At 47.2% G+C, this 24,931-nt stretch overlaps 1 pseudogene; it reads left to right on the top strand.

Moving 5' to 3' along the window:
• Nucleotides 1-11,394: 11,394 nt before the first annotated feature.
• LOC144273274 (Ig heavy chain V region 914 pseudogene) lies at nucleotides 11,395-12,971 on the top strand (annotated as a pseudogene).
• The last annotated feature ends 11,960 nt before the right edge of the window (nucleotides 12,972-24,931 follow it).

Here is a 24,931-nt window from a genome sequence, read left to right as displayed (position 1 = left end):
AATCTGTATCTAGAAAAAGAAAACCATTAAATATTGATGGAGTGCACCAGGCTGAGGTTGATGGTTGATGGTGGGATGGAAATTGTTGAATTGTTGATTTCAACAATTTCCATCCCACCATCAACCTCAGCCTGATCCAGTCCACACAAGAGATCCACTTTCTGGACATTACAGTGCTAATAAACGATGGTCACAAAAACACCACCATATACCGGCAACCTACTGACCACTATTCCTACCTACATGCCTCCAGCTTTCACCCTGACCACACCACACGATCCACTGTCTACAGCCAAGCTCTGCGATACAACCGCATTTGCTCCAACCCCTCAGACAGAGACAAACACCTACAATATCTCTATCAAGCATTCTTACAACTACAATACCCACCTGCGGAAGTGAAGAAACAGATTGATAGAGCCAGAAGAGTTCCCAGAAGTCACCTATTACAGGACAGGCCGAACAAAGAACATAACAGAATGCCACTAGCCCTCACCTTCAGCCCCCAACTAAAACCTCTCCAACACATTATTAAGGATCTACAACCTATCCTGAAGCATGACCCAACACTCTCACAAATCTTGGGAGACAGGCCAGTCCTTGCCTACAGACAGCCCCCCAGCCTGAAGCAAATACTCACCAGCAACCACATACCACAGAACAGAACCACTAACCCAGGAACTTATCCTTGCAACAAAGCCCGTTGCCAACTGTGCCCACATATCTATTCAGGGGACACCATCACAGGGCCTAATAACATCAGCCACACTATCAGAGGCTCGTTCACCTGCACATCCACCAATGTGATATATGCCATCATGTGCCAGCAATGCCCCTCTGCCATGTACATTGGTCAAACCGGACAATCTCTACGTAAAAGAATAAATGGACACAAATCAGATGTCAAGAATTATAACATTCATAAACCAGTCGGAGAACACTTCAACCTCTCTGGTCACGCGATTACAGACATGAAAGTTGCGCTATTACAACGGAAAAACTTCAAAACCAGACTCCATCTAGAAACTGTTGAATTGGAATTCATTTGCAAATTGGATACTATTAACTTAGGCTTGAATAGAGACTGGGAGTGGCTAAGTCATTATGCAAGGTAACCTATTTCCCTTTGTTTTTTCCTACCCCCCACCCCCCACCCCAAGACGTTCTTGTTAAACCCTGGATTTGTGCTGGAGATGGCCCACCTTGATTATCATACACATTGTAAGGAGAGTGATCACTTTAGATCAGCTATTACCAGCAGGAGAGTGGGGTGGGGGGAGAGAAAATGTTTTGCAGTGGTAAACCATTTTTTCATGGTTTGTGTGTATAAAAAGATCTTCTGTACTTTCCACAGTATGCATCCGATGAAGTGAGCTGTAGCTCACGAAAGCTTATGCTCAAATAAATTGGTTAGTCTCTATGGTGCCACAAGTCCTCCTTTTCTTTTAGGATAAAAAATAGCAGTGAGAACAGGACAGCACATACAGGGGCTTGGGAGGGCCACCTGTGGACGTACCTAGGATCTCAGATGGGATTGTGCTCGGGCAGCTCCTCTGTGCTGCCAAGGCTACATTGCTATTCTTAGCACAATAGCTCCATCACAGATAATGTGTGTAGGTCACCAGAGCAGGGAATTACACTGCCCAGGTGCAGCATAGACATAACCCAGGAGACACACACTGAACACCAAAGAGGCTGCGGTTCGTATGAAGGTCTGTCCAGCTGTCCTCTATCACAGCAGATTCAAAGAAGAATTTGCACCATTTAATAGATACAGCTGAGAAACAGACAAAAACAAAAATTAACCTAAACACAGACCATGGGCTGTTACCTGATCTCAATTACGCCAGAGTAAATTGCATCCGCTTTATGTGGATTTACACAAGAGCAACTGAGACTGGAATCCAACCCCATTTAAAGAAATGTAAGTGAAATAGAAACGAAAATTTATCAAGATAGAAATAAGAGAGTCGTTTTTATTCAGAAGGGAGAATGTGCCTGGAGAAAAATTAAAAAAATGGAGAAAACGAAAGAGATAAATAAACAGAATAAGATAAAAATACAGTGTGAGAGAGAGAAAGAGGAGAGAGACTGAGTTTATTTCTCCAAATTTTTGAGCAATAAAATCTGTTTAAAGAGAAGTAGCATATCCTTTCTGTTAAAGCAAAGGTATCAGAACTAATAAATTTGAAATCTCTTCAGTAGTCGTCCCCTCAATAGCATTCATCACCATAAACTTTTCTGAGACATTTACATGCCCCATTTCAGGTTTATGTCCCACCTTCCACTCCTGTTTTTGGTTGTGTACAGGTTTGGCACTGTTAGTCATTTTGAAAAAAAATATTTGTTGTTATTGTTTGGACCGAGGAAGGCTGTATGCTTGTGTTTTGATAAATTTGGCTGATTTCTTAGAAAAAAGGGAAGGGTTAGTTTGAAAGAATAGAAAGAGAGAGCTTAAAGAAAAGGAGTTTTTAGAAAAGAAAGATTGGTTAGGTTTAGTAAGGAGAGCAGTTTTCAAAGAGTAAAGATTGGTTATTAAAGAAAGGACAGATTTTTTGTTTAGGTTTATTAAGGAGAGAGGGTTTTAAAGAAAAAAAATGGAAGAACAGAAGGAAAGACTTTAATGAAAAGCAGTTTAAAAAATAAAAGATTGGTTAGGGTAGATTTAGTAAGGAGAGTGGTTGGTTATTAAGGAAAGGAAAGATTTTTGGTTAGGTTTACTAAGGAGAGAGGGTTTTAAAGACAAAAGTTTGAAAGAAAGGTTATTATAAAATACAAAAAAATGTAATAAACGAGGAAAATATCAAGGTGGCTTGAGATAGGAGCATTTAAAAAGAGTTATTTTGAAAAAAAAAAAAGGAAAATATAAAGGGAAAAAGAATTAGGCTGAAAGAGAGCACATGCCAGAAAAAAGGGAATTTTAAAAATTAGGAAGAAAATCTGTATTCAGTGACAAAGGGCTGTGTGAAAGAGATAAAGTATAGAAAACGAAAGAGAGAGAGAGAGAGAGATGCTTTTCTGTTCATGAGCAGAACACAGGGCTGTGTGAAAGAGGTAAAGTTTAGAAAACAGCAAGAGAGAGAAAGATCTTTTTTTGTTCATCAGCAGAACACATGGCTAGTGAGAGAGGTAAATTATAGAAAGCGGTAGCAAGAGCTAAGCAGCAAGCTTACCCAGCAGCTGTCCCCAGGGAAATGATAACTATACCAGAGGCTGTGAGCCTTGGGAGGAAACCCTGCTGGACCAATCAGAAGCTGTTCTACAGCCCATCGCCTCCTCCTTCCTCCCTCCCTCTCCTCCCCTCCCCACCCCTCCTGAGATAAGCCCTGCATGAAAGATATCTCCACAACCTTTTCATACAGTTAAAGTTTTACCGAAAATTGACTTTTAATTTAAGTTTTGTAAAGGAATATACACTTAAAAGATAAGCGTGTTTGAAGAAACATTTCCCCAACACAAAAATAATGAGGAATCCCTGTGGCACCTTAGAGATGAACAAATGTATTTGGGCATAAGCTTTTATGGGCTAACACCCACTTCATCAGATGCATGGAGCTGACAAGAAGGTGTGAGTATCAGCAGAGGGAAAATTACTTTTTGTAGAGACCCATCCATGCCCAGTCTTTTTTTTAGGCCTAATTTGATGGTATCCAGCTTGCAAATTAATTCCAGTTCTGCAGTTTCTCTTTGGAGTCTGTTTTTGAAGTTTTTTTGTTGAAGAATTGCCACTTTTAAGTCTGTTATTGAGTGTCCCGGGAGGTTGAAGTGTTCTCCTACTGGTTTTTGAATGTTAGAATTCTTGATGCCTAATTTATGTCCATTTTGCATAAAGACAGTCTGGTTTGGCCAATGTACATGGCATATATCACATTGGTAGATGTGCAGGTGAATGAGCCACTTTAGCTCTGTCACACAGCTCTTTGTCATTGAACACAGGCTTTCAAGCTACTTTTTAAAATCCCTTATTTTTCTATCTTATGCTTTCTTTCAACCTTATTTTTTTTACCTTGATATGTTCTTTTTTTAAAAAAAAATCTCTCTTTTTAAATGCTCCTCCTTCAATCCACCTTTATATTTTCCTCTTTTATTTCAATTTTGTTTAGTTCTATAATAACCTTTCTTTCAAACTTTTGTCTTTAAAACTCTCTCTCCTTAATAAACCTAATCAAAAATCTTTCCTCTCTTTCATAACCAACCTCTCTCCTTACTGAAGTGAACCAATTCTTATTGTTTTAAATCTCCTTTTACTTAAGTCATCTCTTTCGATTCTTTCCGATTAACCCTTACTTTTTCTAAAAAAAAATCAGCCAAACGTCTCAAACCACAAGCACAAAACATTCCCCTGTCCAAACATAAAAAAATATATATATTTCAAAATAGCCAAAGGTGTCAAACTGTACACAACTGAAAGCAGGAACGGAGGGCAGTACATTCACCTGAAATGGGGCCTGGAAACAGGGCAGAAAAATATATAGTGGTAAATTCTATCAGGGGTTAACTCCTCTCTTCCTTGCTTTTCCCTTACGCACTTTTTATCTCCTCATTCACTAGTTTATGATGCACCCATAGGAACTATGTCTACACCGGGAATGTTAATGGTACATTGACAATGGTGTAACATAAATGTATGACAGAAAAATGGAAATCCAGAAAAACACAGAGAGAGAGAGAGACGAGAGAGACTCTTTGTTTTATTTCAAAAATTTTACAAGCAATAAATATCACATTTGAGGAAAAGAAACAGAGTCTTGTGATGAAAAAGAAAATACACCCACAAGGAGTCAATAAACTAGACACATTCATGGAGGACAGGTCCATCAATGTCTATTAGCCAGAATGGGCAGGGATGGTGCCCCTAGCCTCTGTTTGCCAGAAGTTGGGAATGGGCAATAGGGTATGGATCAGTAGATGATTACCTGTTCTGTTCATTCCCTCTGAAGCACCCGGCATTAGCCACTGTCAGAAGACAGGATACTGGACTAGATGGACCTTTGGTCTGACCCACTATGGCCGTTCATATGTTCTGATGTTTTAAATCTGAAAGCCATTCATTGCTCTTTCTTAGGCATGCTTTTCTATAACTCATCTACCTTCATTTCCTTCCCCCCTGGATTGAACAAACAATCATATTCTTTCTGACATGGTGGATGCCTGAGCAGGTATTTCTATTTGATAATCAGATTATTTCATTTTAACTGGGCTGCTTTACCTTTCTCACTGATGATCTATTGCCCCTAACCCCAATCTTTCCTTCAGATTTCCCGAGTTAAAATTATAATCTTTGCACTACATTTTCAATTCTCTTCTACTATTGATAGTCTTCAATAATCTCAGTAAAATGAGCTTTGGGTTCCTACCTGGATGTCTGGATCCTACGGCACTTCTGGGTGTATTTTGCTGTTCTTCCCTTTCACAGAAATTTATGTCTCTCTCGGTTGGTAATTTCTCCTTCACAATAGATGATGTAATCTCCCTTCATATTTCTGCCGGTGGGAATTTGAAATTATTGCATAGAGGAAAGATAATATTTATTTTTAGAAAGGAAAAACAACGGTACAAGAACAGTCTTATTACTAACCTCAAAGGGGAAGTCATGGAAAACAACTGATTCAAAGAGGGAAAATAACGGAGACAGCAGAATTGTTGACCCAAAAGACAAAGCAAATGGAAAAAAGGGAATGTCTCATTTATGACTCACCAGTCTGGGCTCCCTCTCACACTGTGCTGCTGTGGCAAGATGCAAAACTGCTCCCAGTCCTACACTTCCTCCAGCATTCCCACAGGCAGGGATGCACCCAGCTGCAGTTACATGCAAGCTCTGGCCCGCCACTGCATGAACCAAAAAGAGAGAAGCTGCAGTCAAGATACCAACCAGCTCCCCAGCCTAGGATCCCAGAGCTGGACCGTCCTGCCCTCCTCAAAACACTGACCAGTATGAATGCATTACCTGGTTCATCTCTCCCTCAACGTGGAGAGGAATACGCACACTTGTGGTAATGAAGCTGAGATTTTCCCCAGATACTTCACTGAAAAGCACACTGGTTTAGGTTCAAATATATACAAGGCTTTTAATGACAAAAGTTAGATTTTAAATGATTAGAAGGGATACCAAACAGATCAAAGCAGATTATCTAGCAAATAAACAGAAGTGCAACCTAAGCTTAACGCACTAGTTAGATTGACTATGAATGAGCAGTTTCTCACCCTGACCGATGATATCAGCAGTCTGACAGATTCTCAAGGCACAAGATGCATTTGCCTTGCAGCTTGGGTTTCTCAAGTTTCCATACACAGGCTAGAAATCTCTTTAACCTGGGTCCAGCACTTCCCCCAATTCACTCTTTGTTCCTTAGGTCTCTCCAGGAATCCTCTTGTCTGGCATGATTTCGCTCCCTGACTTATATAGCTTTAGCATAGGGTGGGAACCCTTTGTTTCAAAACTCGGTTCCCAGACCAGTTTGAGGAAAAATACAGATGTCCCAAGATGGAGCCCAGTGTCATGTGGTCTGGTCACCTGCCCTGGTAGATTCATATCACCCATTACTTACAGGCTCTCTGGAAAGTTCTCAGGAAGGCTCATCAGGTGGGAGATAAGCTTCTCCTAAGATCTATTCTTTTCCCTAACGGCTCATTACCCTGAATGTCAAAGGGAGTTGGACACCTAACCTTTCTGTGCTCCTTTGAAAATCCACACTTTGTTGCCTGATGGCCTAACTTGCACCTATCCTTTTGGTCTTTGCTGAAAGAGCGAGGGACTCCTTCTCCTAAAGTCTGAGGGAAGATGCTATGTATGTGGGATGGGAAAGGTGGAGGTGTATAGCTGTAGTGTAAAACAGGAATGTAATCTGTGACTGTTTATTTTGAGAGTGGGCAGAGGAGACACAGATACTAGTCCATATTAGCCATGGGAAAAATAACTCTTGCCTTTGCCTTGTACAGGGCCTGATACAAAACCCCTTGTTGTCAATGATTGAGAGTCTTTTCCTGAACTACAAAGGGCTTTGGATCTGGCTCATTATTAAAAGATGCAAGACATTGGAGCATACGAGCCATAGTGAGATAAAGAATGGTTTGGCGTCTAATTTGTATCAACTAACATGATGAAAACTAGTACAGTAGGGGACTGGGTGGCAATGGGAAGTTGACTTGTGGGGAAGTCTTGATCTGATGACGTGCACAAACTGGTCCAACAGATATCATTCTCTCTTTAATTATATTGCAACCAATACAATGCAACTCAGTGCTGTATAATAAATCGCTTCACCCACTTTGGTTCATTATCAAATATATTCAAGAGACCAAATAACCAATGTCATTCCAGTTTATTGCTATTAACCAGTAATAATATAGTTCAGGAAAAAGGTTCTGTATGATACCAGTCTCCAGGAAGACATCTCATGCAGTCATGTTACATTCACCTGACACAGAAGGTGTACTCCCAAAGTTATACTCCTAAAGCTATCTTTCTATACTCTTTACTTTAGGAGTATAAAACCTTCTGTTTTACTGGCTGGCTGAGAGTCACATCTGACTGCAGAATTGGGGTGCGGGTCCACTGGCTTCCCCACTCCCGCACTGCGGACTCGCTGCGGGAAGCGCACGGTGTGAGAAGGGGATGCTGAATGCTCCAAGGTCAGCCCCAGGAAGGTCGAAGCTGTGGAAGCTTCTTGCCCTGGAGACAGTCTGCTCACAGAGAGGAGGTTCCCCCAGAGTCCTGAATGGCTTTGTATGGAGTCGTTCCAGAGCATCGCATCCAGAGCAACTGGTGGTTGAGGTGGGATGGACTGCACCCCATGGATGGAGCATCTGGCAGTAAGTGACAGGGGAGCAGTAAAACAGTAGGTTTATTAGATGACAGGAACATGGTCTAAAACAGAGTTTGTAGGTACAGAGAACAGAACCCCTCAGTCAGGTCCGTCTTGGGGGGCAGGGAGGCTAGAGCCCCATTTGGGCCTCCCTCCATTTCCCCAGCCAGCTCCAAAACTGAAACTCGCTCACCCCTCCTCTCACCTTTTTCTCTTTCCCAGGCCAGGAGGCCACCTGATCTCTTTGTTCTCCAGCACCTTCAGTTGGCACCTTTGCAGAGGAGGAGCCCAGGCCATCAGTTGCCAGGAGACAGGGTGTCGGCCATTCTCTGTGCAGACAGCATCGCACTGGCCCTCTAAGGCTCTGCAACAATCACACACCCTTATCCTACGACCTAGATACTTAAGAAATGCCTAGGGGAAACTGAGGCACGCACACAGTATTCAGAGAAAACATTAAGAACATTCCCACTTTGTCGCAATCCTCCAAAACACTTGCAACCACTCCCAGCTTAGTATGGTCTGCAAACTTTATAAATGTACTCTCTATGCCATGATCTAAAACATTGATGAAGATATTGAAAAGAACCGGACCCAGAACTGATCCCTGTGGGACCCCACTCTTTAAGCCCTTCCAGCATGACTGTGACCATTGAAAACTACTCTATGGGAATAATTTTCCAACCAGTTATGCACCCACCATACAGTAACTCCATCTAGATTGTATTTCCCTAGTTTCTTAATGAGAAGTACATGCGAGACTGTATCAAAAGCCTTACTAAAGTCAAGATATACCACATCTACCACTTCCCCCCATCCACAAGGCTTGTTACCCTGTCAAAGAAAGCTATCAGGTTGGTTTACACAATTTGTACTTGGCAAATCCATGCTGACTGTTATTTATCACCTTATTATCTTCTAGGTGTTTGCAAATTGATTGCTTAATTATTTGCTCCATTGTCTTTCCGGGTACAGAAGTTAAGCTGACTGGTCTGTAATTCCCCAGATTGTCCTTATTTCCCTTTTTATAGATGGGCACTAGATTTGCCCTTTTCCAGTCTTCTGGGATGTCTCCTGTCTTCCATGACTTTTCAAAGACAATAGTCAATGACTCAGATTATCTCCTCAGTCAGTTTGCCTCTTACCCCTTCTCCCCCAGGGGCCTACTTGAAGGTGGTTCAGACCCACTTGGGACCAGGGCTGAAGAGGCCTGGAGAGTCCCATAAATTGCAATGTGCCACCAGCAGGTTTGATCTTAGCAGTAACTGGATGGCCTGGATCAGACAGCAGGCAGGGAAGGGGTGAAATACCCAGTGAGGGGGATCCCGATAGGGAAAATACAAAAACCACAGCTGCAGAAACTTCCTTCTACCATATGTCGCATGGGGGCAGAAATTCCACAAACAATCCAGCACTAGGCACAGCAATGGGATCTGCAACCAGAGTCAAATCAAAATATCTGTCATCAGGTTTCAAATCTCTGTATCCATCTATGATCGTGTGTCCATAAAAACTGGGGCTTCTGGAATATTAAGATGTCCTGGGATAAGAAGGAATGTACTCTCATGGACTGGTAACTGGTTAAAAGATAGGAAACAAAGGGCAGGAATAAACGGTCAGTTTTCAGAATGGAGAGAGGTAAATAGTGGTGTCCCCCAGGGGTCTGTACTGGGCCCAGTCCTATTCAACATATTCAGAAATGATCTGGAAAAGAGGGTAAACAGTGAGGTGGCAACATTTGCAGGTGATACAAAATTACTAAAGATAGTTAAGACCCAAGCAGACTGTGAAGAGCTACAAAAGGATTTCACAAAACTGGGTGACTGGGCAACAAAATGGCAAAAGAAATTAAATGTTGATAAATGCAAAGTAGTGCACATGGGAAAACATCATCCCAACTATACATAGAAAATAATGGGGTCTAAATTGCCACTCAAGAAAGCTTATGCCCAAATAAATTTGTTTGTCTTTAAGGTGCCACAGGACTCTGCATTGTTTTGTTTTGTTTTAATTAAGGAAGTGTTATTTACTCCTTCTTATAAGGCAAGAACTAGGGGTCACCAAATGAAAGTAATAGGCAGCAGTTTTCAAACAAAAAAGGGAAGTATTTCTTCACACAATGCACCGTCAACCTGTGAAACTCTTTGCCAGAGGATGTTGTGAAGGCCAAGACTATAATAGGGTTCAAGAAAGAACTGGATAAGTTCATGGAGTATAGGTCCATCATTAATGGCTATTAGTTAGGATGGACAGGGATGGTGTCCCTAGCATCTGTTTGCCACAAGATGGGAATGGGAGACAGAGAAGGAAAACTTAATGATTACTTGTTCTGTTCATTCCCTCTGAGGCACCTGGCACTGGCCATTGTCAGAAGGCAGGATACTGGGCTAGATGGACCTTCGGTCTGATACAATATGGCCATTCTTATGTTCTTATATGGTCATATTTGAATGTGGCCCTTCTCAGACACCAAAGTAAAAATGCACACAACCTCCCAGATAGTTACAGATTCATAGAATTAAAGGCCAGACAGGAGCAGTATGATTCTCTAGTCTGACCTCCTGCATAATATATGCCATAAATCCTCAACCTGATTAACTGGGGTTCGGTCTAGCACCCTCTTTACTTCAGCATGCTGTGATTCCACTTTCTTTCACCACTGTCAGAGAGACATTCCAGCAGAAGGGCCGTGATCTCTCAGCTTTTAGCACTAGAACCCACCAAGTCTGCCTGTTTTGCTTTTCTTTTTCGTTCGTTTGCTTTTCTGGTTAGTTGAATAATTTTCCAGCAAAAGCTGGCTTTTTCTGGCACAAGAAGCATTTCCCAAGGAGCAAAAAATCTTGGATAAAAAGAAAAAGTAACCCCCCAAATATTTATTTTCTGCTTTAAATGATAATACAAAAGGGGGGTCAGTGAGAGAAGGGGGGGTGCAGAATCCTCTTCTCCATTCCGCACTGGGGGGAGCAGTGAGAAAACAGCACAGCCTTGGGGACAAGACTGAAGAGGGGCTTTGGGGGTTGGAAAACATATTTTTTTTCAACTCTGTACCTACATAAATGGCTCGTTTGCACATCGAACTTGCAGGTGCCCTTTGACTTCGCCTCTCTTCTAAAGTCTCCGGGTTCCACTTCAGCGCTGGGCCCCTCAGGCTCCTGGGAAGCATCTGGAGTCTGTCTCCAGGGCACAGAATACAAGAAATTGTTCTCATTACACCTATTCAGCGAAAGGGCAAGTCATTGTGTCACGAGACAATCCCAGCAACCCTCTGTGTTTACAAAGGAGCAGTAGGAGACAGGAAGACACTGCCCGGTATCACTGTGTGAGAGACTAGACCACAGTGACAAAGCCCATCACCAAAACCAACAATGGGTTAACGTCGTGTTTGGCTCTTAACCTGGCCAAATTTAAAAAAAGACAGGAATCAACTGCAATTGCCAACACAAAGGCACTGATCTGTGCTCACTTCTTGTTTACAGAATAGAGTAGATGAAATATATAGAATTAGACTGAACTGCCGGAGGATTTTACAACATTGTTTTATGTTGCATGTTCCATTATTACTTGCAGGAGCCATTGGTCTGACGCTACCATGTCAGAAAATATAAGCAGTAAGGAAGCACGTAAAGTTGAGTGACAAATGCCCCTGAGGAATGTTATCATTGTTGAAGACAACTAATCTAATCTACCTGCCTAGCGGTCTGTCATTTTAAGGGACTGAGATCTCTTTTTATTCTTATTGCTCTAACAGCGGGTCTTCCTCCTTGTCCTGGATCCCCAGAGGCAGCAAGTGTGATCTTTTGGTGAAGGAGTTCCTGGGGATGGCTACACTTGCAGATGTCGAGCGCTGTGAGTTAAACCCGCCTTCGGAGAGTGCAGGAGGGAAAGCGCTGCCGTGTGTTCACACTGTCACCTGCAAGCACGCTGGCGTGGCCACATTTGCGGCACTTGCAGTGGCATTGGGCCCGGTGCATTATGGGCAGCTATCCCAGCATGCAAGTGACTGCAACGTGCTTTTCAAATGGGGAGGGTGGGGTGGAGTGTGACAGGGACTGTGTTGTATGTATGGGGGGGGAGAGAGAGTGGGTTTTTTCGGGGGCAGAGAGCATGTCAGCATGCTGTCTTGTAAATTCAGACAGCAGCAGACCCTGCCTCTCTCTCTCTCACACAGCATTCCATACTAATGGTTGCTTTGTCTCGGAGCAGATAAACAGCCAGCTGTCAGAAACGGAGTTTTCAAAGGGCACATCTGCTTTCCTACAGCTGATTCCAAACAATGACCAGAGTGGCCACTTGACTTAAGGGGATTATGGGATGTTTCCAGAGTCTGATCAGAGCCCAGTAATGCAACACCTCATTCACACTGATGCCCAGGCATTTCAGCCAAGGCACAGCAGGAGTTAATCTTCTCGCGGAGGTGGAGAACCAGGAGCGCTGTAGCCTTGGAGTCAGAGCACTCTATAAGCCTTGCCAGTGTGGACAAGCTGGGGTGCCGGGGGCTGCTTTAATGCGCTCTAACTCCCAAGTGTAGCCAAGCCCACCTGTTCCTTATAAAGAGGGGGATATGCTAATGTGATGACCATTTACTGTTTATATCGGTCTTTCTCTTTGCCCAGGCTGCAGCCGGATTCACAATCAGCAGCCCCCTGGATCTGTGCAGTGACCAGCCAATCCCCTGAGAACTTTCCCCTTCGACACCTGGGAAAATGAAACTTTGGCTCCATTCGTTTCTTTTGTAGCAGTCTCGAAAGATATTTTCTTTTACTAGTTTCTCTATAGATAGATGGGGACATAGTATTCTTTCCAAACTATTTTGATATGATTCTTAACATGACTTTATTCCCAGGTGCCTGGTCCCAGGTCCAGCTAGTGGAGTCCGGAGCGGATGTGAAAACGCCTGGGGACTCTCTCCGCTTCTCCTGCAAAGCCTTCGCGTTCACCTTCAGCAGTTATCTCATGGACTGGATCCGTCTGGCCCCCAGGAGGGGGCGGGACTTGCTGGCTACAGCTGCTGCCCAGGGCAGCGCCTACTATGCTGATTCCGTGAAAGGGCGATTCTCCATCTCCAGAGACAACGCCAACAGCCTGGTGTATTTGCAAATGAGCAGCCTGAGAATGGAGGACACCAGCCTGTATCCCTGTGTCAAAGACACACAACCAGGGACCTAGGACAAAACCGAGCACTGTAGCCACGGTCTGGAGTTGGCTGGTTGGGGAGCTCAGGGTTTGCAAAACTGTGAAAATCTGAGGAAAGACTTAGATGACATTTAAGCACCAGACCCGCCCCACTAGGGGCACTGGCTTTGTCAATAAAGTAGGGAGCCCCGCGGCTTTGAGTCACATAAGGGTCTAAGGGTCTTTATTATAACACCAGCCTAGAGGTGCCTGGCTCCCAATGGAATTTACAGCCTCGAATTAGGCACCCTGACTCTCGGCCCCACTGTGCCTGAGCCAGAGACTGGGCTTCAACAAAGTCCATCTTCTACCTCCCAGGGGAGGGCCCAGCCACTGGGCTTGAAGGTTTCCTGGGGGACTCCTCTCCAAAGAGCTGCGGTTGAAGTTCTTCTACTTGCTTCAGAATGCAAAGAGTCTTTGTGAGGAGAGAGCAAGACAGAGTGTGAATGAGAATGACTGTATAGCCCGGTGACCAGGGCGCTCTTCTGGGATCAAGGGAGGCCCATCTTCAGGTCCCTGTGCTGTAAGGGTTATTTGAATGCTCGATTAGTAGGTTTCAGGCCAGTGTGGTTATTAGAACACTGGGCGGGCTGGGCCTCGGGGAACCTGGCTTTTCTTCTAACAGCCAACAGACCTCGGGCAAATCAGTTTCCTTCTCTCTGCCTCAGTTTATCCACTTCAAAAAAGGGGACACGAAAGCTCGCCGTCTGTTCCCAAATCTCCATTACAGAGCTGAGTATTTCTGTCACCCAAGGGTGTAATCACTCCTGGACTGTATTTCACAGACTGGATACATTCAGTGCTTCAGATTACTTTGAACATGCTTCTATTCCCTCAAGGTCTCACACCGTATCATGGCATCTCCCAAAGCCCGGGACAAGGGACCTCAGCGAGAAATGCAATCCCAGCCCCTGGGACTCCATTGTAAGAGCACAGATATGCAAGTCGAGTAATTGTATTCCCTGCTTAAAGCCCTTTGGGTTGGGAAACTGCAGCTGCCGGTGTCTGCAGCGATCGACCCAACCCTCTAGAGAACTTTTCCCAGCAAACACATTTGATGTTTTGGCTGCATTTCCTTTTCACTGTGGCAGCTTTCCGAGGTGTGTATTTCTTCGGGGGGAAATGGAGATACCCTTGTTTTGAAATAACGTATGGCAATATTGGAATCAGAGCTGTGATCAGTAGCAATCTTAAGAGAAGTATTAATCAGGTTAGCAGCAGCACCATCATCTGGATTCCCCATGTGCTTTTACATCCCCGGGGCTGGGGCTCAGGATCCGCTGGTGGAGTCCGGAGGTGGAGACATTAAGAAGCCCGGACAATCTCTGCGCTCACCTGTACAGGCTCCGGCTTTGATTTCAGCCAGGCCGGGATGCACTGGGTCCGACAAGCTCCCGGGAAGGGAGTGGAGTGGGTCTCCATGATTTTCTTCGATGGGGTAAGGAATATCACGCCGCTTCTGTCAAAGGATGATTCACCACCTCCAGGGACAACTCCCCAAATCTGGCTGATTTAGACATGAGCAGCCTGAAACCAGAGGACACGACTTACTGTGCAGCGTCCCAGTGAGTGAAACGCGGTCTGAGCTGAGACAAAAACCCGCCCCCTGCAATGCCATGAGGCTCTTGCTCTCGGTGGCACTGAAGGTCTGCAAGTTACAATGAGCCCAGCGAGGACAAAGGGAAGTAAACAAAGAAATCAGGGGGTTCATGTCATGTTCTTTCCCACGGGGAGTTGCCCAGCAGGCCAGATAAGAATCCAGAAGTTTAATCACAGATGTTAATAGGTTTATAAAGACTCCTTCCACCTCCCCTCCCCCGCCCCAAAATACATTGTCTTTGCCCTCCTCTCCAAAAAAGGACAAATCCTGTGATGTTCTGGCTCTGTGTAGCATCCTCCCTCCTATGACCTACAGACCCGGCGCCCTCCTTTCTGTAACCTTTGCAGTGACTGACAGCACCGCTGGGGGGACAGTCAGACAGAGAGACCTGACTCTGTTGGGTCTTAGAATGAAGTCAGGGCCAAATGCTCTGACTCGCATTTGTGCAAAAGGAATGGGAATGGGAGTGTGAATCGGAATGGAAGAGGAATATCCATGCGAACAGAAATGGGACGATGAGCATGAAAGAGAATAGGAAGGTGAGTGTGACTGGAAGTGGAAATGGGAGTGTGTGAGTGAACAGGAAGGGGAGGTAAACAGGAATGGGAGTGTTCATGGGAATGGGAAAAGAAATACCTGTTTCAGCATGAATGGTTACAGGGGTCTGAATGTAAGTGGGAACGGAAATATTTTATTATTAAGTAGTAGCAGTAGTCGAATGTCTGAATATTACATCATACAAAATCTAAAAACATAAAAAGGAGAAGGCTTCTGCCTGCACTTCATTGCTTATTAATAATTAAGTAGATGATTATGCTGATGATGATTAGGGGGGAGGGAGTTGGTGGTGGTTGCGATCCTAGCGCCTGGGGTCTCCAATCATAGTCTAGGATCCCCTATTCCTAGGCACGGTACGAACACAGACCATAACACCTCTCTCTACCCCGCGGAGTTTACAATTCCAGCATAAATGGGAAGTGGAGTGTGAATGGGAGTGGGAGTGTGAACGCGGATATAAATATCAGCCGGGCGTAATAATCTTCCTTCACTGTCTACTGAATCCTCCCTCTACTCCCTCCCTAAAGCAAAACTCCCAGACACGCCGCTCTAGGCACACAAATGTCAGGGAGGCTCCTCTGCAAAACCTTAACTCTGTCTTCAGACCCCCACCCCCAGCTACTCCCACCCGCACACACAGCCGGGCCCCCAGATATGGTCCAAAGTGGATCATTTCAATGCAGCCGGTCACTGCTGGGAAGGGAAAGGGGCTTCCCTCCCAAATCCCTCCCAGTGGCAGGGGAAATCTTTCCTCTCCAGCGTGTGGCCCAGCCTTATGGATCCCTGGGACACGACCCCTCCCCGGAAACAGACTTCCCAGACCGGACATTGCATGGCCCCTGTGCATGTGGAACGGGGCTCCAGAGCTGAGTCCCCCCAATCCCCAGTATCACCTCAGAATAGCCAGACCCTCAGTTCCCGTGTGAGGAAATACAGTCACTGCAGGGAGCTGTTCATTCCTCCCAGGGTCCGAAAGTCTAATGAGGACCCCAGCGCCCTGTGCCCGGCGCTGCACACGCACACTGGACGGGACAGTCTGACTCCCGCACCCGGAGCCCGAGGGCGAGTCAGTCTGATCACTGACACACAGGAGTGTGTGTCTCTTATAAAGCGGGGCATGCAAATGGGGAGACAGTTTCCTGTTTAAATCTCTGCCTCCCTCTGCCCAGGCTGCACCGGAGACACAATCCGCAGCCCCCTGGCTCTGTGCAGTCACCAGCCAGTCCCCTGAGAACTTTCCCCTCCAGCATCCGGGAAAATGGGATTTTTGCTCCTTGTCATTGTCGCTCTAGCAGCTTTGGAAGGTATTTTCCTCCTCTGAAGACCTGGCAGAATTAGAAGAATATTGTGTTCTCGCTGTTTTTATACCGATATTAATGGCCTGTCTTTATTCCCAGGTGTCCGGTCCCAGACGCTGGTGGAGTCCGGAGGGGGTGTGAAAAGGCCCGGAGACTCTCTCCGCCTCTCCTGCAAAGCCTCCGGGTTCACCTTCAGCAGCTACGGGATGAGCTGGGTCCGCCAGGCTCCCGGGAAGGGACTGGAGTGGGTCGCTGCTATAAGCAGCAGTGGGGGTTATATATACTACCTCGATGCAGTGAAAGGGCGATTCACCATCTCCAGGGATAACGCCAAGAGTGAGCTGTATCTGCAAATGGCCGGCCTGAAGCCCGAGGACACCGCCCGCTATTACTGTGCGAGAGACACAGTGACACCAAACCGGTTTGTGATCGCACAAAAACCCAGGCTGCGGAATCGCCCTTCTCCCGGCGGCCGCGCGGGGGCAGCAGCGACACCCCCCGCTTCGGGCTCGGGCAGGAGACCCGGCACCCACAGAATCATAGAATATCAGGGTTGGAAGGGACCTCAGGAGGTCATCTAGTCCAACCTCCTGCTCAAAGCAGGACCGATCCCTGGTGAATGGAACACAAACCTCCCATCACTTTTAACCCTTCCGTTCCCAAGCAACGTATTTCCCCTTCCTGCCCAGAGCCCCGCTGGGCCTGAGGTGCAGACACCCCTCGCTTCATCTGTGAACTGCAATCCGGAGTGAGTCCTGTTCTGAGTCGCTCTCCCCTCGGAGACCTGGCACGTTGGCTCTGCCGGGGCCCATCTCTGTGTCAGACTCACAGGACAGCGTCTGTCAGTGTAAAGGGGACAAGCACGTTGGGGTTTGCATCAGACCCAAGGGATGGAGCGAATTGCCCCTGGGGCCAAATCCTCCGCTAGTGTAAAGTCACCGCAAGGGCTTTCAATAGACACCTGTTACTCCTGATTTACACCGGGGAGGCTCTGGCCCTTTCCGAAAACTGGGATGTTTATGGCATGAATGCAGCGGAAGGTGATTAGTTCATTATCACCGATGTGGGGCCCCTCACCGGGGCATCTCCGTCCTTCGCACGCGGTTATTGCCTTTATCCCCCCAACGCTGCTGGGAGGCCGGGGAACGATCACAGCCCCTGGTTCAGACGCGGGGACTGAGGCAGAGAGATGGAGGGCGGGGTGTGGAAATGGGCCATTCAGGGTCCGGGCGGGGCTGGGGGGCAGAGATCACCCGGCGCCGGAATAAACCCCGCTCCGCTGCGCCGGGGGATGTGGCGCCGCCGGGACTTTCCAAAGCGGCTCCTGGGTTGTTTTCACCAACTGCCCTGTGGAAATCCCAGCCCGGACCCTCCGCTGGTGTCAGTGGGTGGAGCTGAGACATCCCAACCCCCAATAAAGTGCCCCCATGTCACAGAGTCACCATGGAGATAAAAGACCCCGCCCCTCAGCCCCCGATGGCCTCACTCAGCCCAGCGCTGGCCCGCAGGGCATTGGGGACAGTGAGGTGGCGAAGGGCTGTGGACAGGAACACGAAGGGGTTTAATGGGGTCACTTAGGGGGAGGCGGCTGCTGAGGGAGAAGTTGAGGCCCGTGGGTGGGGGGTCAGGGGGGCCCTAGAGTCATAGAGCGCAGCTCCCACTGAATGAGATACGGCCCCGGGCTTTCCTAAGTGTCCCCTAGTGTTAGTTAGGTTCAAGGTAGGGATGAAGGGTGAGGGTCAGTGTTAACAGTCAGGGTTAGAACTACATCCTGGGTAAAGTCAGGATTTGGGGCTTTAAGTAAGGTATTCATGTAGTTTTCCGGTTCAGACATAAATGAAGGTGGAGTTTATCCTCAGGATCACGGTTAGGTGGGGGAGCTGGAGGGATAAAGAAGATGCCAGTTTCTCTCCTTATGGTCATGTAGGAAGCTCCGACTGAGACATGGGTTAGATACCACAGAGAGAAAGCGCCGCCTCTTCTCTCAGCCCCACACAAAGGAACTGAGTCCGGGCTAGGAAATGGCGGGTGTCTCTTATAAGGAGCGGGGCATGCAAATGAGGGTGAGAGTTTCCGATTTAAATCTGTCCCTCTCTCTGCCCAGGCTGCACCCGGAGACAGAATCCGCAGCCCCCTGGGTCTCTGCAGTCACGAACCAGTCCCCTGAGAACTTTCCCCTCCAACCCCAGGGGAAATGAAGTTTTGGTTGTACCTGGTTCTCATTGCAGCATCTCCGGAAGGTCCATTCTCCCTTTCCATGGGTTGGATGTACTGGGGAGGTGCGGAATTATTGCCCGAGGTACTCATGTTCCCCATAATTAATTGCTATTCCCAGGTGTCCTGTCCCAGGTGCAGTTGGTGGAGCCCGGAGGGGATGTGAAAAAGCCCGGAGACTCTCTCCGCCTCTCCTGCAAGGCCTCCGGCTTCACTTTCAGCAGCGACTGGATGAGCTGGGTCCGCCAGGCTCCCGGGAAGGGGCTGGAGTGGGTCGCCCAGATTCACGGCTGTAGCATATACTACAGTGACTCGGTAAAAGGGCGATTCGCCATCTCCAGAGATGACCCCAACAGCCTGTTGTATCTGCAAATGACCGGCCTGAAGCCCGAGGACACCGCCCGGTCTCACTGAGCGAGAGACCCAGCGAGGGGAATCCCGACCGGGCTCACACAAAAACCCGAGTGTCAGAACCGCCCTTCTCCCGTGCGCCGCGCGGGGGCAGCACTTCCACAGACAGCCCAGCCCTGGGCACAGGAACGGGACCGACAACCAGAGTGAAAAACAAACCACTGAGCGGGGAGCTGCCTCACCTACCCCCTAGGACAGGGGTGGGCAAACTTCTTGGCCTGAGGGCCACATCGGGGTTCTGAAACAGCATGGAGGGCCGGGTAGGGAAGGCTGTGCCTCCCCAAACAGCCTGGCCACCACCCCCATCCACCCCATCCCACTTCCCTCCCCCTGACTGCCCCTGCCCGGCCCTGGACACAGGAACCCCATCCACACCCCTCTCCCTGACAGGCCCCCCGGGTCTCCCATGCCGATCCAACTGCCCCCTGCTCCCTGACTTTTGAAAAGTAACCCATCCTGGGATAAGAGGGAAGTCCTCTCATGGATCAATAACTGGTTAAAAGATGAGAAGCAAAGGGTAGGAATAAATTATCAGTTTTCAGAATGGAGAGAGATAAATAGTGGTATCCCTGAGGGGTCGGTACTGGGACCATTACTGTTCAACATATTCATAAATGATCTGGGAAAACGGGTAAACAGTGAGGCGGCAAAATTTGCAGATGATACAAAACTATACAAAACAGCAAACGGCGCAGCAGCTAACAAAAGGAGTTTGCCTGCGATCTGCGTGAGAGGAGGTACGCTAAGGGCTGCATTAAGGAGGCTGTGTTGGTGAGTATCTGAGTGTTTGTTGTGAGGACAGTGTGACTGTGTGCTGTGTGCTTGATTGGTTGTTTGAAAAGGGTGAGAACTGGGTGTGCTTTGTTCCAGGTGAGCCTTAAGTGGGCCTGACTGCATAAAAAGCCAATCAGTTGCGAACCAGCTGAGCAGCGAACAAAAGGAGTTTGCCTGGGAGTTAGCCTGGGGAGAGCCCACTGAGGCTTACATCTTGCTGGATTCTCTGAGTAATTACTACAACTCCTGAGGAAGCTCGTAGAAGGAAGGTAATATGGATGGGGGGTGTTCAGCTGTTGTGACCTGCGCTGCATGTGCCATGTTTGTCTTTCTTCCACAAGACAGATGCGACTTTGTCTGTACCAAGTGCAGGCTGCTCTCCATACTGGAAGAGAAGGTTCAAGGTCTGGAGCAACAGGTATCGACCCTGCGTTGCATAAGAGAAACTGAAGATTTCCTGGACGGATGTCAGGATAGGCTTCTATGGGCACAAGGATTCTGAAGATTCAGAGCAGGCTGCACATCGGGAACAGAAGGATGGTGAAGAAATTTGGCATCATGTGACCTCCAGAAGAAAAAAGGGGAAAGTCCATGTACCAGCAGGGCAGATACAGGTAAGTAACCGTTTTCATGTTCTCTCCACAGGTACTAATGTGGAGAGTGGACCAGATGATACGTCTGAGGGAAGGAAGCAGGAGACTCCGCCAATTGGAAGGCATGGGATGCACTGTCCTAGGGTTGGGGGTTCCAAGACCACCGCTCCCAAGAGAAGGAGGCGGGTGGTGGTGGTCGGGGACTCTCTCCTCAGGGGGACTGAGTCATCTATCTGCTGCCCCGACAGGGAAAACCAAGAAGTCTGCTGCTTGCCGGGAGCTAAGATTTGCGATGTGACGGAGAGACTGCCGAGACTCATGAAGCCCTCGGATCGCTACCCCTTCCTGCTTCTCCACCAATGGGCACCAATGATACTGCCAAAAATGACCTTGAGCGGATCACTGCAGACTATGTGGCTCTGGGAAGAAGGATAAAGGAGTTTGAGGTGCAAGTGGTGTTCTCGTCCATCCTCCCCATGGAAGGAAAAGGCCTGGGTAGAGACAGTCGAATCATGGAAGTCAACGAATGGCTACGCAGGTGGTGTCGGAGAGAAGGCTTTGGATTCTTTGACCATGGGATGGTGTTCCAAGAAGGAAGAGTGCTAGGCAGAGACGGGCTCCACCTAACGAAGAGAGGGAAGAGCATCTTCGCAAGCAGGCTGGCTAATCTAGTGAGGAGGGCTTTAAACTAGGTTCACTGGGGGAAGGAGACCAAAACCCTGAGGTAAGTGGGGAAGTGGGATACCGGGAGGAGGCATGAGCAGGAACAAGTGAGAGGGGAGGGCTCCTGCCTCATACTGAGAAAGAGGGGCGATCAGCAGGTTACCTCAAGTGCCTATATACAAATGCACGAAGCCTGGGAAACAAGCAGGGAGAACTGGAAGTCCTGGCACAGTCAAGGAATTATGATGTGATTGGAATAAGAGAAACTTGGTGGGGCAGTTCACATGACTGGAGTACTGTCATGGATGGATATAAGCTGTTCAGGAAGGACAGGAAGGGCAGAAAAGGTGGGGGAGTTGCACTGTAAGAGAGCAGTATGACTGCTCAGAGCTCAAGTATGAAACTGCAGAAAAACCTAAGAGTCTCTGGATTAAGTTTAGAAGTGTGAGCAACAAGGGTGATGTCATGGTGGGAGTCTGCTATAGACCACCGAATCAGGGGGATGAGGTGGACGAGGCTTTCTTCCGGCAACTCGCAGAAGTTACTAGATTGCAGTCCCTGGTTCTCATGGGAGACTTCAATCACCCTGATATCTGCTGGGAGAGCAATACAGTGATGCACAGACAATCCAGGAAGTTTTTGGAAAAAGTAGGGGACAATTTCCTGGTGCAAGTGCTGGAGGAACCAACTAGGTTCAGAGCTCTTCTTGACCTGCTGCTCACAAACCGGGAAGAATTAGTGGGGGAAGCAAAAGTGGATGGGAACCTGGGAGGCAGTGACCATGAAATGGTCGAGTTCAGGATCCTAACACAAAGAAGAAAGGAGAGCATCAGAATACAGACCCTGGACTTCAGAAAAGCAGACTCTGACTCCCTCAGGGAAGTGATGGGCAAGATCCTTTGGGAGAATAACATGAGGGGGAAAGGAGTCCAGGAGAGCTGGCTGTATTTTAAAGAATCCTTATTGAGGTTACAGGGATAAACCATCCCGATGTGTAGAAAGAATAGTAAATATGGCAGGCGACCAGCTTGGCTTAACAGTGAAATCCTTGCTGCTCTTAAATACAAAAAAGAAGCTTACAAGAAGTGGAGATTGGACAAATGACCAGGGATGAGTATAAAAATATTGCTCTGGCTTGCAGGAGTGAAATCAGGAAGGCCAAATCACACCTGGAGTTGCAGCTAGCAAGAGATGTTAAGAGTAACAAGAAGGGTTTCTTCAGGTATGTTAGCAACAAGAAGAAAGTCAAGGAAAGTTTGGGCCTCTTACTGAATGAGGGAGGCAACCTAGTGACAGAGGATGTGGAAAAAGCTAATGTACTCAATCCTTCTTTTGCTTCTGTCTTCACGAACAAGGTCAGCTCCCAGACTACTGCACTGGGCAGCACAGCATGGGGAGGAGGTGACCAGCCCTCTGTGGAGAAAGAAGTGGTTTGGGACTATTTAGAAAAGCTGGACGAGCACAAGTCCATGGGGCCGGATGCGTTGCATCCGAGAGTGCTAAAGGAGTTGGCGGATGTGACTGCAGAGCCGTTGGCCATTATCTTTGAAAACTCATGGAGATCAGGGGAGGTCCCAGATGACTGGAAAAAGGCTAAATGTAGTGCCCATCTTTAAAAATGGGAAGAAGGAGGATCCTGGGAACTACAGGCCAGTCAGCCTCACCTCAGTCCCTGGAAAAATCATGGAGCAGGTCCTCAAGGAATCAATCCTGAAACACTTAGGGGAGAGGAAAGTGATCAGGAACAGTCAGCATGGATTCACCAAGGGAAAGTCATGCCTGACTAATAATTGCTTTCTATGACGAGATAACTGGCTCTGTGGATGAAGGGAAAGCAGTGGACGTGTTGTTCCTTGACTTTAGCAAAGCTTTTGACACGGTCTCCCACAGTATGCTTTCCAGCAAGTTAAAGAAGTCTGGGCTGGATGAATGGACGATAAGGTGGATAGAAAGCTGGCTAGATTGTCGGGCTCAACGGGTAGTGATCAATGGCTCCATGTCTAGTTGGCAGCCTGTATCAAGTGGAGTGCCCCAGGGGTCGGTCCTGGGGCCGGTTTTATTCAATATCTTCATTAATGATTTGGAGGATGGTGTGGATTGCATCCTCAGCAAGTTTGCAGATGACACTAAACTGGGAGGAGTGGTAGATATGCTGGAGGGTAGGGATAGGATACAGAGGGACCTAAAAATTGGAGGATTGGGCCAAAAGAAATCTGATGAGGTTCAACAAGGACAAGTGCAGAGTCCTGCACTTAGGACGGAAGAATCTGGAGCAAAGTCACCAAAATATAGTCCAACACACAAATGTTTATTTAACGTGCCCCTCGCTTTTCCCTCCACCACACCCCACTCACCGGTGTTGTCCTTGGTCAGTGGAGACTCAGAGTTCAGAGGTGCTTTCACATGAGTTCATCTCCCAGGTGGGGGGTAAGAAGGCACCTTGCTCGTTCCTCCAGCTGCTCATGGTCGCTCTGGCCACTGCTGTTTGTTGTGCCACCGTTCACTCCACCGCTCTGTTGCCAATGGCCCTGCGCTGTCACCTTCTGCTGCCACCAGCCACTGTGACCTCTGCGAGTCGGTCTCTTGAGGTCCCACTAGCTCTCAGTGATTTCAACTGAGCTCTCAGTGGGGGAACCTTGCGGCTGGTGCAAGCTGGGCCGTCTCTTCCACAGAAACACTGTCCCACAGCAGATCTGAGCACTTAGACCTGATTCTCAGTGATTTCAGCTGTAGTGGTGACTTAACAAAAACAAAAGACAATTTATGAAGCCTAATCAGCTCTGTCTTTAAACAGTGGAGAGGGGCAGGTCAAATAGTACTTGTGACTCAACCAGACCATTAAGGAAAACAGCTGTCCCCACCCTCTCTCTTGATGCCTTCAACCAGCACAGGCGAAGTACAGTTCTACTGCCCTTTACTCAGACAATAAGAATAACATTTCATTCCCCCCCCCCGCCCAATTCAAGTGATTTGTAACCCAACCCCAGTCAAAATCTATCACTTGGGCAACACAGCTCAGTTTGCTGGATACCTAGGTAGATTAGGTGTGGATGTAAATACAGTCTGGTCCTGAAGCCTTTCTCCCCAACCCTCAGCTCATCACTAGCTGTCAGCGAGAGCTCATTTAGACTTTGCTTACAAATCACAATTTGAAATTATTAGGTTGGCCAACATCACTGTAAAGAATGCACTGACGTTGTCATAAAAAACAACAGCTGTATAAGGAAGCTAGTCTTTGTTCATACTTTTCAAATCTATTATACTTTTTCAGATACACATATTTTAACATACACTTTATATGCTTTTAAAGTGTGTATTAATGTTTCAATTTCAATTCAAATTTCCAAACATTTGGAACTAGTTACATTCTAAATTGGAATGTAACTAGTTCACAAAACTGGTGGGGGTGGGGGTGTTGGAGAAAGTGGGGGGGGAGGTGTACACGTCCCCAAGGGGGGTGTTGGGAAATCACCTGCAAACTCAGTCATGTGAAACATGGATAGCGCATGAAAGCAGAAAGCGGTGTGTGCACTAAAATGCACGATTGTGTGTATGTACAGATCAAAAGAAGAAAGAACACATGAACATTTTAAAAAATGAAGAAAAACAGGAATGAAGGCTTCAGCGTGCCTCTGTGCTACACAAAAGATGGTGGCATTGTGGCTATTTCCAGCTAAGGGGAAGGCTAGGCCTGATGTCACTCCTAGGAGAGTGCAATACGGGTATGAGCTTGGCAGGATTGCTTCAGGACACTGCTGTCTCCGACCTCACATTATTCCTGATTTTATTGGCAGTGAGATTATGTATTTATGTAAATAAGTTCTGAAGACACACTCAGAATTT

This window comes from Eretmochelys imbricata, chromosome 13 (genome assembly GCF_965152235.1).
Source record: "Eretmochelys imbricata isolate rEreImb1 chromosome 13, rEreImb1.hap1, whole genome shotgun sequence".
NCBI classification, from domain to species: Eukaryota; Metazoa; Chordata; order Testudines; family Cheloniidae; genus Eretmochelys; species Eretmochelys imbricata.
Note: the sequence above shows the minus strand (reverse complement) of the source record. Positions and strands in the feature narration are given on the sequence as shown.